Source organism: Oryzias latipes, chromosome 9, assembly GCF_053564925.1.
Source record: "Oryzias latipes strain Hd-rR chromosome 9, Olatipes_Hd-rR_3.1".
NCBI classification, from domain to species: Eukaryota; Metazoa; Chordata; class Actinopteri; order Beloniformes; family Adrianichthyidae; genus Oryzias; species Oryzias latipes.
Genome location: NC_136245.1, coordinates 18,762,501 through 18,777,794, shown reverse-complemented (window position 1 = coordinate 18,777,794; position 15,294 = coordinate 18,762,501). Strand labels below are relative to the sequence as shown.

Sequence of the window (15,294 nt, the reverse complement as noted above, 5' to 3'; positions counted from 1 at the left end):
TGTTCCTAAATGTTTAGTTTGCTAAATTTTTACAAATTCATACCAATTTTCTGTTTTCCCACTAAAACCACCCTCCTACTTACAGTTTTGCTGCTTTGCTGCATCTGTTGTTCAGGGGATTGACTTTCAGAGGATTATCCTCTCGTTTTCATCAGCAAGCATTCATCCATGACAGGAGCCAATAACTCCTTATACATCACTAACATGAAGCCTGCACTTGGTGGGAGATGGATAAAGCATCCATCATCTGAAGGGTGTTTCTTGTGGATGTGTTTACCAACCTAAAGGTAATCTTGCATAATCCTGCAGATATCAGTGCAAATAGAGTATCTGACAGTATTCTGATGCACACACAACAGTAAATGATAGATGTTGTATACTTACATTTTCTAGCTTCTGTAAAACCAAAAGCTCTTTGCACTCCCATTCACATACACATTCATGCACAAATAGAGAAAAATAAATGATCGACTGGTGATTGACCTTCACCGTTGACCAGCTGAGCTAAGCCAGATTTTGAACCAATGTTCTCGTTGTTGTCTGCATGATTAAGAATTATTTCTTGTTCTTAAACATTCTGTGTACGTTTGGTAGTAAATAAAGTTTTACATCACATTGCATCACACAGCAATGCAAGCAAGAACGTTCTTCACATATTCACACACCGCTCTTAAAACAGAAAACAAGCAAACCGGTAGCTAAAACACAAAGTAGGCCTATCGCTATAATTCACTGCTTTTCAGATCCAATTGCTTATTCCAGACTCATTGGGGTCATACCTTCATCAAATCAATAAAAATTGTTTTAAGCAAGCTATATATAACCTTATTAATTAGTCAATATTTTACAAATATTTTTGGCATCAATGTGTTGTTCTTTATTACATTTTTAAGTAACAAACATTTTTCAATAAACTCTAAATATTTCAGTTTAGTTCTACAATTTACTGCATTTAACATCCATAAACCTGCAAATATATAAATGACATCTGGGTCTTTGCAGTTCAACATCAAAAAAAGGAATGCACATCTAAGTCCTCTGGGTTGTACAGCATCAAACTGCAATCCTGAAAGTGAACAGATGATTGAAAGATTCATTTAGTGTTATGACATTTCTGTGGGGTTTGTGGATGTACTGCATTGTTAGATCAGATAACGTCTCAAATGACTTGCAAAACACGTGTTTCTCACTGCCATCTACCTAAAACTTACACTCTACTTATATTAGCATTCAGTGTAATGTTTTGTCATACACATAAATAACTGAAGTTACCAAAAAGTAATGGTATCAATTCATGACACCTGTCTTCCTTTGCGACACAATGATCTGTTTCTTTTATGTTAATCTGCCTTTTGCTAGCCATGTTTGAAACACACTTCTTTCAGCTAAGTATTAGCCTCTTGAAGTAAAGCATAATAAAACATACAAAAAAATGTCTACACTAGTAGAAATTACTTAAGTTTCGATCAACTTCAATTGCATGTAAACAACCTTAAAATGTTTTCTAGTTTGTCTAATGAAAGTTTTTTGTGGAATTCTAATATGTACAGAGTTTTTCATTTTTGGCAACACACTTGCCTTAATTTAACGTCTATATTTCTTTTGTACCATTTCTACCGGTAGATGTTTTTGTCTATGGTACAATATACACACAGCGAGAGACAACTGTAATGATGCCTATCCTGTCGTTTACTTAACCATGATAAACCATGAACCATACTCTTGTGCTGAAGAAGAATGTGTACCAGCAGTTTTGAATTCTGTCATTTGTTTGGAGCCAACAAAGTTCAGACGGTCATTACTCATCAATTTCCAAACATAAATGTGTCGCTTCCTCATTTAGTCATTCAGCCATTCAGCCAGACCCCACAGGCACAGCAATTTGCAAACGAAATGAATGAGCCTCAGGTGTACAGCCACAACAGACTCACTTCCACCACAATTGTATGACATGTGATCTTTGGAGGTTTCATATCTCTCTGCAACTTTCAAGTATTGTCCTTATGAATTTCGATATTAATCAAGATATCTTGGCATGACAACACACAGATGTACAGAGATGTTCTACTCTGGATCATACAATTTTGTTCATTGCCATTTTTTTTTATTAAACCAATTAGGAAATGTTTTTTTCTAATCAAAGTATCTAATAACTCTTTACAAAGTACAATTTTGTATCAATTTTCTGTGCATTAACAAGTTTTCATTTAGTATTTTATATTAATAAAAATGTGGATTCTATAAAAGGGATTTAAGCTGGATTTGCAGGATTTAATAACAATACATTTTTATTGTTGTAGGTTTTATCTGGGTTTCTACAGATCATCATCAACAAAGAAAATACTCATAACAAATTTACTATGCTGTACTGGAGGTATGAAATTGTTCAGTTAGCTGAATGTACTAAAAGTAAAACAGCGCCCCTGGTGGTCAGAGATGGGTGTGAGGTCAGATTTGTATGAGGAACTCATTGCATTTCAATGACCTACTTACTGATTTACAGCTAGTGAGCAGCTCAAATGCATGAGCAACTAAAAAGCAAGAATGCTATTTAACGAAAAAGCAATGAAATGAGAAAATCCCTTTTATTTCTCTATATAGTTTTCCTTATTTACTTCCCCTGTCTTGTAAATTGTCCAAATATAAATTAAATCAAATACAAAATTAGAATTTAATATTAACAAAAATTATGAGCTCTCATCACATTTATTGATCAGTCTAAACCACTAAAATACTTTTTTATTCATTTGTTTTCTCTAATAAAGAAATAAGCTTGTACACTGTAATGGAGATACTCTATCCAATGAAGTAATGCAGTAATCTCCAATTTATTTATAGTTATTGCAGACAAAACCTTTTTTTTTTTTAATGTGGTTTTCTTCGAAATAGTGGTGCCAAATTCTTTCCAAATCATTTCTCCAGTTAGGAATGCAAGCAGAGAATTTTTTATTTTTTCGAACCAATATGATTTTTACTTCCTCAAATGTAATAGTGTACTTTCTTCACAAACTTGGTTGTAATTGTTATCACTTTTTTACTCTGCCAGTCAGAAGCAGCTAGATTTTGACCGTCATTACTTATGAGTTTCAAAACATGAAAGTTTCACTTCCTTGTTTAGTCATTCAGTCAGAGCCCACAGGAACAGCAATTTGCAAGCAAAATGAATGTGCCCCAGGTGTACAGCCATAACAGGAACAGACTCACCTATACGCCACAAGTGAATGCAATGTGAAGTTTCATATCTCCTTGCAGCTTTTGAGTGCTGTCCTTAGATTTTGGTCATTCTTTTTTCAGTAAACAATGGCATAACAACACTTACACCACACTTACAGAGCCATTTCTGTTAGAATATTAGTTTTTTTATATCTTAATCTGAAGCATAACTCCGAACAAGTAGAGGGTTCAACCCTGATTATATTATTGATTATATACAAATGATCCAAATAAATTAAAAAATACAGGTTGTGTACACACAATATAACACTCTCAACCATTTCTCCTCTCAGAGCACAATGACATTTTGTGGATTAAGGACATTTTAGTTTATTATATTGCACAAACATCCCCAAAAAATAAGTATTAATCTTACTTTATAAAATTTCCCATTATTTCTATTTGGTATATACCCTGCAAAATTGAATCCCTGATCCTCTGTAACCTTCATTCTTATCTATGCATTATCAAACCGCTTGTGGTGGAACCAAAGTGAATTTTAAAAATGGCCCATGTGGAGTAAAACCAACATTTTAGGGAGATATTTATACCTACACCAAGGTAAGGTTATACTGTGATTCACAGGCAGGAAACCTCAGAAAGTTAATATCACTTCTTCGACCCTCTTTCTTTTACTCTGAGAGCCCCGACCTCTATACTCAATAACGTAACTCATTGTTCTATTTTTTCCTGCCAGCTGTGTCAAGCTGTGCTTCAGTAGAGTTCTGTGTAAAAGCCTTTACGCTGATCAATACTGAGACCGCATATGGCAAGATCCAGGTTCTCCTGCAGAACCTCTCCCACAAAGAAGATGGGACATATTTAATACGTGCTAGTACAAGCAGACATTTTTCTTAAATTAAATTAGCTTCAAACATGTTAATAATCAGAATACAATCTATATTACAGGTACTCAAATAGCAGTAGTAATTAACAACAATAAAAACACAACAGAGAGTGTGAGAGTGAATGGATGTGTGATTGAGGATATTCTACCCTGCGACAGACTGGCGACCTGTCCAGGGTATCCCTTGCCTACGCCCAAGTGGCCGGGATAGGCTCCGGCAACCCCGTGACCCCGAAAGGGAATAAACGGTTAAGAAGATGAATTAATAAAAACACAACATGTTTGAAAAGGAGCAGACAGAAGCTTAGCCTTTTAAAATAAAAAAGTTATAATTTTGCTCTCAGGACAATATAATAATCATAGTTGCAATTCACAATCATCAACAATCATGTTCATCTTCGTCAATATATAGTGATAATACGGACAATAACATTTATTTATATATGACTACCCATGTTTGCAGTTAAAAAATGTTTATTGTCTACCTATTTTTTTCTAAATGCTAGTATTTATCAGTTATTCTTTTATTGTGCCCATACCATACATATGCTTGTAGCTATTTTTTAATGTTTTTACATTATTTCACCAGCCAGTTGCTACGTGCGTTACTACCCTGATGATGCATTTCTGAGAGGTAACATGATGTATGATGGAGGGGAATCATGTTCACATACAACAAAGGGCATGTCAAATACAAGCGTCAGCACAATCCTTAGACGGGGGAAACCTCAGAGAGCTTCTGTGCATCGCATTGAGCAAGAATTAATGCTTGGGAAGCAACTGTCGTCTGCTGCACCTGACAGCTACACAACAAAGCCAATCTCCATAAATAATGAAGAGGAACGATTTTCCACAGACAGAGAGAGGCAGAAGTAGAGGAGCTGAAATCAGAGAAGGGGAGGAGAGCATCACAGGATGAGGGTGAGTAACGGCAGAATGAATCCAAGACAGCAAGATGAAGAAAACTGCTTACACCAAGACTACAATTGCTGAACTGCAGAAGGAACTCTTGAAAAGCCAAAGAACACAGAAAAACCAGCACAACCAAGAGGCCAATTAGGATATAACAGGGTTCAGCTTCTCATCAAATATAGAAGGGAGAAAACAGGTAATCGATAGACATAACAGTTGTACGTTAAAGGGCTTTTCCTCACTTTTTTCTGTCATGGCCAAATTGGGTGTGGCAAGACACTGAGCTGAGCTGGTTACCGTGCTGCCAAGTAAGCCTGTCATCCAGAAACGAGACAGTGCCCGTCTAAAATCATGCTGATACGGCTCACAGCTTCAACCAGCTCTGAACACAACACTACACTTTAAGTAACAACCAGATCCAGGGCTGCGATTGCTGCCTCTGCAGCTTCACAGTGGAGCGGCTCAGAAAGAGTGCTGGTGTGCTTTTTGAACTCTTGCTGCATTCCAAAACCTACAATGCAATATTGATTCATACATGCAGTCTGCTTATATAAAATGATAATAATTAGTTTATATTTATAAGAGATTTTTCATGCGTCATTATTTTTTTCCCAAATTTCTAAGCGCAAAGTTATAAATGTTACATCTGACATTGTTTATTAGGTTTCAGGGTCATTTAATTACCCTAATAAATCAAAACCACTGACCATTGCTTCATTCACAGTAGCTTACATACATGTGAAAATACATCCATTTATCTATTAGTGGAAATTGTGTCTTGTATTTTTGCTCAATATTAAAACTACAACTAAAACTGTTTTACTGTCCAATCTTTTTTCATTATAGTGATTTTATTTTGGAAATAATGTTTAAATGAATGATTGAATTAGTTTGGTAGAACATATTCTACCACATTTTTCAGTATAAACAACAAAACTTTAGATAATTAAAGATGAATTTATTTCATGGATGGATTTGCCTTTGATATGACATTTTGCAGAACAAATATATATATATTATTATTATTATTATTATTGGAAGGGGGATACTCATCCTAGTTATTGAAAAAAATGTGTACAAATAACTAAACTTGGACTAAGCTTAAACTGAGCCAACCTTTTAAAAATGTATTTTATTTAAATTAACATGAAATAAGAGCAATAACAAATAAAAAGTCCTGTTGGTGTGAAATCCCCATAGTTTAATCTTTTATGCCTAATTTAATTTTGTGAGTTGGTCTACATTTGAATGGATATGATCATAAAAAACAGCTTTATTACCAGGTCTGCTGCTTGATAAGACACTTCCTGGCCTCATTTTCTATTAAGGACATTAATTATTTTCTCATCCTGCAAGTTTAAATAGAAACTATAGGAATTTCAAGTACATTACAGGTTGCTTTTGTAATCACAAATAAAGAGAAAATTATATCAATTAATGTACATAAGCTTTATATTTTAACTATAACATGTAATTTGATGGATGTTTGTCATTTTTTTGCAAAAAAATAATGGTTGGATCTGGTAAAGAGGGTGTACCACTATTTCACTTTAAAAACAACATACTGGCAAGAGGTTTAAGGAGGTTCAGCCATTCTAAGTCTCCCAACCTCCCCTCACCATCTGAGTCGTGCCGCAGAAATGCAGATAAAGTATGAGCAACCTTTTTTTTTGCAGATGCTGCTTAGCAGCAGTCCATTGGTGCATGAACACAGCATGCGTCTGTATCAGAATATTTCAAAACTCTGTGCAAATCTTAACCGTGAGGTAGATATTGTAAACAGGCAGAGTTTGCAGAAAATTGTGTTTAATATCTGTATTCTTTGATATGGAACTGAGTACTCATATAGTCAGGGAAAGAATAAGGTAACTTTGGCAAAATGTTATAAAACTGGCTGATCGCAATCACAGGAATAGCTGGAAAGAAACAAACTATATAAATGTTTCCTTTGGGTAGCAGCGTGAGATAAAATAATTTGATCAATTTTTTTTTTCTAAGCTGTCGATACCCAACTCAGATTTAAAAGCCCTTGGAATTTTACTTGGGTTAGAATTTTCCTTTAAAGAATAAAATCTGGATAACCAAAGATTTTCTACTCTAAAACACAGACCAAAAAAAAAGGACTGTCTTTAAATTTTTGGCCTTAAAATGTTTCTTTTTGGGGATTTTATTAGCATGTATTGAGCGATCCTTATTGTATTTTATGAGTGGTTTCATCTCATTCAGTTATGATATGAAGTCCATTGAGACAACTGTTGCAATATTGGGCTATATAAATAAATTGAATTGAATTAACTGCTCAAAAAATGCTAGTTCCCATTCATCATTAAAATTATGACAGGTCTGCAGTAGGAGAATTTCTCTTTTCTTTGAAAAAAACAAGTGTTTGCAGGCATGAAACAAGTCTAACTGTAGGGCAGCACGATATGAAGAAAATTGCGACCGCGATATTAGTAAAAAATATTGGGATGACAATATAACTTGCGATACATGAACAAACAGCAAAACAATTAAATACATAATTCCTATTTCACTGCAACACTTTAATTTAAATAAAAATCGACATAACTTAAATTACACTCCAAAGGACCCTCGTCTACGTAGGAGGCGAGCATCTAACATAAAAGGGGTTCATCCGATTGGTCAAATGCATAAATGGATTTATTTGATTTGTTAAATACTTCAAGCTGCCATAAGATGTTTTAGCACGTTACCATTTATTGTTATCTTCGCCGACTTTTGCGATATACACACAGCTTGATATCATGATAACAATAAATTTAAAAAATAAAGGATTTATTGTGCAGGTCTATCTAACAACAATTCAAGGACAGCTTCAGAAAGCATTCATACACAGGGATGTATGAATATTAAATAACCCTTGCCATTAAGACTCTAAACATCTAGATTTTCCTCATATAAGTAGTTGATATCATCACACCAATCATTGCAAAGTCAACACTATTTCCCACAATCTTGTTAGCTAAAAATGTCTTAGATTATTGAAATGGAGGCATATTTATCCCTACTTATGGAGACAATGAATGTGCAAAGACTGTGAAAACCACAGACTGACAGAGATTCATGAAGGCTATGAGTGACATGTAAAGTGAGCCAGAAGAGGTTAAGAATAGCTTGCGTGAATTTTTCTGAAATAGTACCAACCTGCACTACACTTCCCAAATAGATACTGCACTTCACAAAAACAAAAGCATATGTCCATCCTTTCAGCTCTATTTGCATAGAGGGGAAACGTTCATTTGTTTGGTCATATTCCAAACCCACTTGTTCCTGTTGTGGCTCACTGAGGTTCAGCTGCAGCCCATCCCAGCTCTCACTGGGCGAGAGGTGGGATCCATCCTGAATAAGGTGCATCACAGTGGAGAGGAACATGACAGCATCTATAATTCAGCTGAATGCATACTACACAGTGACATTATTTAAGCACTAAGAAACACTTAACTGCCTAAGGAGCAAATGAATGTGTATTCCAAAAAAACTAAAAGCACCAAATAGTTGACAATGGAAGCTCGTCACACTTTTTGCCATATTTTCGAAAAGAGCTGTCCATACATCAACACATGTATTCCTAAACCAGACACACCAACTGCAGTACATCCACATGAGGAGGTAATTTACAAGTCAACTTAGTGTTCTCCTACTGATTAGAGGAACAATAACTCATTTCAGAGCTTTTTCAGGATTAACACAGAAAGGGAAAATTGTACAAATCCTCTACGAAAGCTATTTTTTTTAGCAATATGTATGTTTTATCTTATTCTTTCTTTAAAAATTAAAAAAAAAGGTAAATGGAAAATGTCGTCCTTCAATTCAACACTTAATTCATCTCAGGGCTGGAAAAGCACTAATCCACTTTTCAATGTTAAGCTGATCTACCCAAGATCAGTGATTACAATCCAATAAAATCTCTAACTGAGCTTTAAGTAGAAATGTCATCACTTTCATATCAAAACCACTAATGTAGCTTAAAAGATTTAAAAGTGCATACAAGTAAAATCAAAAAACAAACTTGATATTTGATACATATTCTGCTCTTGATGTCCTCTCCTGGAGATCTACTTTATGTAAGTTATATGTGCACTGCCCAACAGTGGATTGAACTATTGATAAAGTCACACACAAGTTGTCATGTGTCTTCCAATAATATATATAAAGACACAAACAAACACTTGTGTTGAAGAATGACGCTTTTCATACCTTGAACCCTTTTTTTCTTACCAAAAAAAAAGCTGCACCTCACAAAAATGAATATTGGAAGAATATGTTTGACAACTCGCTTTCCAGGAGATACCCTTTATTTTATCTTAACATAGCTATTATGTTTGCCCTCATGCTTTGTTTCAATCGTCTGGCTTCATTTCTGTTCATCCCCTCCTTTTTAGTCTCTTTTTTCCCCACCCCCTGTCTAAACCAGTTCTGCTTTTCTCTAGCATTCAGAACACGTTCAGAACCAGCACCAAGACTCTAAGCAAGACTAAATCACAGGAGAGGCACATAACCAATCTGTCATTGCTAGTCGCTCAAGACAAGTACAAATATCATACATCTCTATGAAAGACTCTTTAATATTTACTACATTTACTACTCACACCTTCCTTTATTGTTTTCCTATTAGTCTGAGAAGAGTCGTGTCACACAAGCAGTCAGCTCAGGTTCCACATTGTTACAAACTGGACACAACACACCCACTGCACCTCCGCCCTGCCAGTCTTAACCACAAACACGAGCACCTGCTCTTAGTTTTGGAATTGTGTTTTCATTTCAGCAACGCTGAGCATGAACTGCCATCTAAGCTTGAGTTTATGGAAATTCCAAATGAAAATCTTAATGCAAATGCAGGAGCGTGCTTGAACGGATGGAAACATTTGGCTGATTTTGTCACACGGGACCCCCTCGTCTGTCTCACACAACCACTAAAATGCTTCCAAAATTAAAGAAGACACCAGTCACTACCATTCATGCTCAGATCATCGACATACACAATGACATAAAACAGCAGCTTTTTGTTTAAAAAATAGAATGCAAACAGTAAAAGCAGCACAATGTGGCTGTGTATAGATACCTGAAGTAAGGCTTCTTCCCCGAGCTGAGAGGCAGCACTAACATGCAGACACTGAGCACGCTCCACTGTGCACCTGCTCCTACCGCTGGCTCACTCGCACAAATGAGGCTCCCAGCGAGGAAAAAAAAAAGAAAGGAAACTGTCTCGCTCCTCACCTTGATCCAGCACACTGGAAAGGCCAACCAGCTGTGAGGCTGCTGCACATCTCACAGAGGCTTTTTGAAAGGCTTCCCTCTCTTTTCCACTCACTCCCTATCTCTCTCACTCTCTCTCTCTTTCAAACAGACAAACAAACAAAAACAGTGGAACAAACAAGAGCAAAACCACGAAATCTGTGGTCTTTCTGTCTATGCAGACATTTAATCACTAAGGGAGCCTTGTTTCAAAGTCACTCCTATTTAATTTGGTCCAAAATTTTTTTCAAAACAACAAACAGACTCCAATACAAAGCAAAAACAGGGTCGTGAAAACTGTCTTATGCCATTTTTTTGGAGCACAATAATAAAGCAGCTCTGGCAGACAAGGGTAGCTGGGATTCATTGTGGTGGCACAGGGGTGTGGCCAAGCAGAAGTTGGAATGAAATCAACAATCCTGCCAAATAATGTAAAAAAGCTTTCTCAAATAACCTTTCACACAGACTTTAAATACACCCTCCAACATTGTTATAAGACCCACTCCAATCATCTTCTGATCTTTTGTCAAAGCACTCCCAGTGGTCTTTTTATTATGATTACGCCGCTTTTAGGCAAAATAAAATAAAAGAACATGTTAAAAACACCAAAGACATTTTATTTTTACTATGTATTTATGTCTATTAAATGTTTTTACTTTTTTTTTTAAATAATAAATGTAAGGCACATGTGTCAAACTCAAGAGCCGGGGGCCAAATGTGGCCCGCCATGTCATTTCATGTGGCCCGCGAGAGCATAAAAGTTTTTAATTTCTTAAAATAAAATGTTTCTTTACTTGATAACATATTATTTATGTGTAGCTCCTGTTGTAATTATTCAATGTTTGCAGGTCTTGTGTGTGTATGCAGACTAATTGTAGTCATCAAACCATCATTTGGATGCAAGGCTGTGCGCAGCCTTTTTTTTATAAAATGTTACGCGTGTAATACATGTTCTTTCCAGCTCAGTTTTATGTTATTTTTCTTTATTAAATTTGATCTTTCATTAATAGAGTTATGTGGGTTTTAATAAGTGGACACAATTTAAAAGGATTTATGCTAGAGTAACATGCAAACATATGTTTTCTATGCAACAGTAATTGTCACTTTAAAACGTTATAATAAATAATTAGTTGTTTAACAATAAGGAGTAGTTACATTTATTTTTCATTACATTTAGTTACATGTATAAGTTATATCTGGCCCTTTGAAGACAACCACTGTGCTGATGTGGCCTTCGGTGAAAATGAGTTTGACACCCCTGATGTAAGGGTTCTGTGGTTTAGTTTGGTTATGTTTTGTTCATGTTCTTAGTTCCCCTTTGTCATTCACACCAGTTCTAGATTAATCATGATCCACAGCTGTCTTCATCTCAGTTAATTGCCCTCAGCCTATACACGTCTAGTTTTCAGGTAATCTGCTCTGTTGTGCTCCTACCTTTTTATTTTGCCATGGGTTTGGTTTCGTTCAAGTTTCTTTTAAAAAATGTTTGAATTTCTGCCACCAAGCCAAATCTTCTGCATTTTGAGTTCTCCACCACCAGTTCCTGACAATAAATTGTTACTTTTCATGCATTGTCATTTGGAATATTTTAGTTCTTTTTCAGTTATCCTTCCTCTTTCACGATTCAAGAAATACACACTGCAGGGTGTATGAGATCTCCCAAATGTGAAAATATTTTTGGTGGCCCAGCTCCTTAGAACTGCAATATTGAAAATAGTTCAGTGTCTGATGTGCAACAATCAAGGAGCTGATCCTTTGTGGGCTGTGTTGTGCAGAGTGGGATGATGGCAGCCCCAGCAATAAGGATTGTATTTTCCCTTGGCTGCCAAAGATGGTGACTGGTTAGAGAAAAACACTGAGCGAAAATGTGTAAATTGGCAACACTTTTTAGCTTAAACCATGACACTTAAAATTTTGCTTGTTTACCTCAATATACTGAACAGTTTAACCTGAAACTGCAAGCCAAACTATCGTCTAATTTCTCTTTATCTGTGTCTTTCTGTGCATAGAGAAGATGATGGCTCACACCTCTAACATGAAGGCCTATTAAAGACGTATTCCGATAAAAATTGTGTTTTTAACATTCTTGTGGCAGTTTTCTCATGATGGAGGTCATTAGAAAATTAAGCTAAGAATAGCATTTCTGAGTACGTCTTTATTTAAATAGAATCAGGAGTAGAGGAAAAAATGTCAATTTGAAAGAGCATAATTGTGACTTAGAAAAATACAATGGATGTGCTACAAGCTCCCTTTTCAGCTCCATTCTGATGCATCCACTTGCAGATGACTAGATGCCTGTATATCTTTGTTTTCATCGTCTGAGCTGGGATCTGGCTCAAAACTGTACGACTGGATAGCTCCAACATTCCTCACCATTTTTGTTGCGCCGATCATGTTAGGTTGGGCGTGTGAGGAGATGTAAACTAGTGGGAGGGAGCGTAAACAGATGGGTGATGGGAAGTGGAGATCGGGTTGCTCTGTCCCAACTGTCCCGCCCACAACTCAGAGGCGAATTTCTACGGAACTACTGCCGAACAATATCCAAACTTCTGCAGAAATGAATGTGCACGTACATGTACTTTGGGGGGGTCATGAGGAATTAACATTATAATACACTTGAAAGCTTTGTTTTGCATGATATAAGCCCTTTAAAAGACCACTGGGATCAAAGGATGATCGGAGGGGGTCTTTAAAAGATGATCAGTAAATGTTCCTAAAAAAAGTTAACAATAAGTGGGGACCTGGTCTCAGTGAGTGCTGAACATCATTTAAAAAAGCTTGTTGTTAAAATTCTTAGATATTTTGCCTATTTTTGTATGTTTTGCATTTTTGAATACCTTTTATTGCTTTACTGGTGTTTCCAAATCAAACATCATTTCAACATCATTCATTCAGTCACTATTATGTCTGCTATTGGTGCTGCTTTAAATAGACAGACAATTACTGCTACATAACAAGAATGACAGGCAGAAAATGAAGAATTTATAATTTGTCTTTGCAGATATTTACTGAAAGTTGCTGAGAATTAAAAGGAAATGCTCAGGGATGCATGTTAGTGTGCATACAATACTTGCGATGCAATTTGTAGAAGAAAAGACACATGAGGTCCATCATCTCCATAGACATAAACCACTTTTTCATTTGAGCCAAAGGTCATGTCATCTCTTCCTGTTTAAAATCAAGCAATGGAAAGGAAACTAGCCAAAGGATTAAAAGAAAATTATGAATGTTCTGGTGAGACAAAGCATAAAAAACCCATAAAATAAAGACGAGTAAATCACTGTACTGGAAGGTCATCTAAAATGATTCAGTGCCAAGAAGAACAGAAGGACGATAATTGGATTATAGACATAAGAAATGTGCACATAAAGACATGTTACATTAAAGGTGGAATGAAATGCCAATATTAATAGGTACAGCACAGTTCTGTCTATCTGTACTGAAAATACAAATTATTGTTTCTCCATTTCCTCATGCTTTTGCATGCAGAAGGCAAAACAGGATAACTGCCAACCCAGACAGGGGGAACACCAGCAGGGAGTTGGCACATAGTTCGCTTGCACTGACAGATCTGCAGAGTCACAACAAAACTCTGTCTAGGCTCCATGTGTGTGTGTGTGTGTGTGTGTGTGTGTGGGTGTGTGTGTGTGTCTTTGGTTGGTCCTTTACAATCAAGTCAGACCCCAGGACACAACATCTCTGCTTTTCCTGTGTGCTACTGTCTTTGTCGTGTTCAGCTTTGTGTCAGTCAGCAGGTTCTTTCACTACTTCAGCTGTCAGAGAGAATAAATGGAGGTCTGTAAAGAAAAATAATATTTGATACAGCACTATTCTTAAGGCAAAAAAAAGGCATTTGTAAAAGCCTGGTTCACTTTTCATAAATTCTTTACACCCACACTATAGGCTCTTAAATTTCTTTTTTCATTTATATACATGCAGTATTGTAAAACCCACATGTGCATTAAAGACAAACATTAAAGAAACATGCATTATTTGGCCAATGCATTCTTGCTTGAATGTCTTGTGTTGGCATGTTGGCACCATCGAACCCTAGAATGTGCACCATATGTCTTCTCTTTACTCAGAAAACATCAGCGTAAATGCACACACAAGACATTTGAGGCATAACAATAAATCAATATAGTAATTGTACAGTAAATCCATAAATTCCACAAATAGCAAAACTGACAGCAATGCTGTAACAAACCACAGAAAATCTCTTATCAAAGCTGCAGGCTTATCAGTAGAGTAAATGGAAAGAGGTACAGGCTTCAGCACTGGTGGTTGTCCGACTGGCAAACAGATGGACAAGGGTAGAAGCAGCAAAATAAGAGAGCACAAGACACAAAAATAGAAGCATTTTTTGACGCAAATCCCTAAAGCAGCCATGCGAGATTTTCCATAAAATCCAATCACCAATCGGTTAATGTGAAGTCTCAGGGGTTTGGCCTCTTTTTCACTTGTAGGGTCAGTTTACTGCTATTAAAACAAGAGTTTACCACAATATGCTTTGCACAGGTTGTACTTTTATTTTCACATTTTTAATTTACTTCCACAAACAAAAGATCTCTCCGCAATGCCAGGCCTTTTGCCAGATCTGACGCATTACTATTGAGACTTTTTGACACTAAGTGGTTATTCAAAAATCCGTTGTGCGGTAAAATCTTAAAAAACTCAATTTTCTCGTTAGTCCTTTGGAGAAACTCATTGTTGCTTCCTCAGCGCTTTAAAAAACAAGGGAACCCGTAAACACTGCACAAAATTCTATCATTTGAAAACCTACTTTTCTTAGCAAGCTGCCTTGTTTTGGTTGTTTTTTTATTTAACGTGCAGTAAGATAAATGTGTGCAGCAAAAATAACTTATGGGGTAAAATAAAATGACTAAAGAGATTGTCGTCTCTTTAAAAAAGAAAATCTACATCTATTCATGGAAAAAAGTCGCCGGAACGAGGACAGAAGCAAGAAGCTTAAAGTCAAATAGAGAGAGAAAGAAGTCCAAATGGGATAAAGAGGATACAGAAAGAGGGATGGAATGCTGACAGAAGACCAAGAAGAAAGAGATGCT

At 36.1% G+C, this 15,294-nt stretch overlaps 1 protein-coding gene across 8 annotated transcripts in view; it reads right to left on the bottom strand.

Moving 5' to 3' along the window:
• mctp1a (multiple C2 domains, transmembrane 1a) overlaps positions 1–15,294 on the bottom strand; it is a 140,344-nt gene that overhangs the window by 96,273 nt on the left and 28,777 nt on the right. For 2 of the 8 annotated variants that reach the window (XM_020706014.3, XM_078952870.1), the window contains exon 1: positions 10,056–10,245. The exons of the other annotated variants lie outside the window; for them this stretch is intronic. The gene's annotated coding sequence lies outside the window, so the exon portion shown is untranslated. Of the gene's footprint in view, positions 1–10,055; positions 10,246–15,294 lie in introns of those variants that run through there. 8 annotated transcript variants of the gene reach the window in all.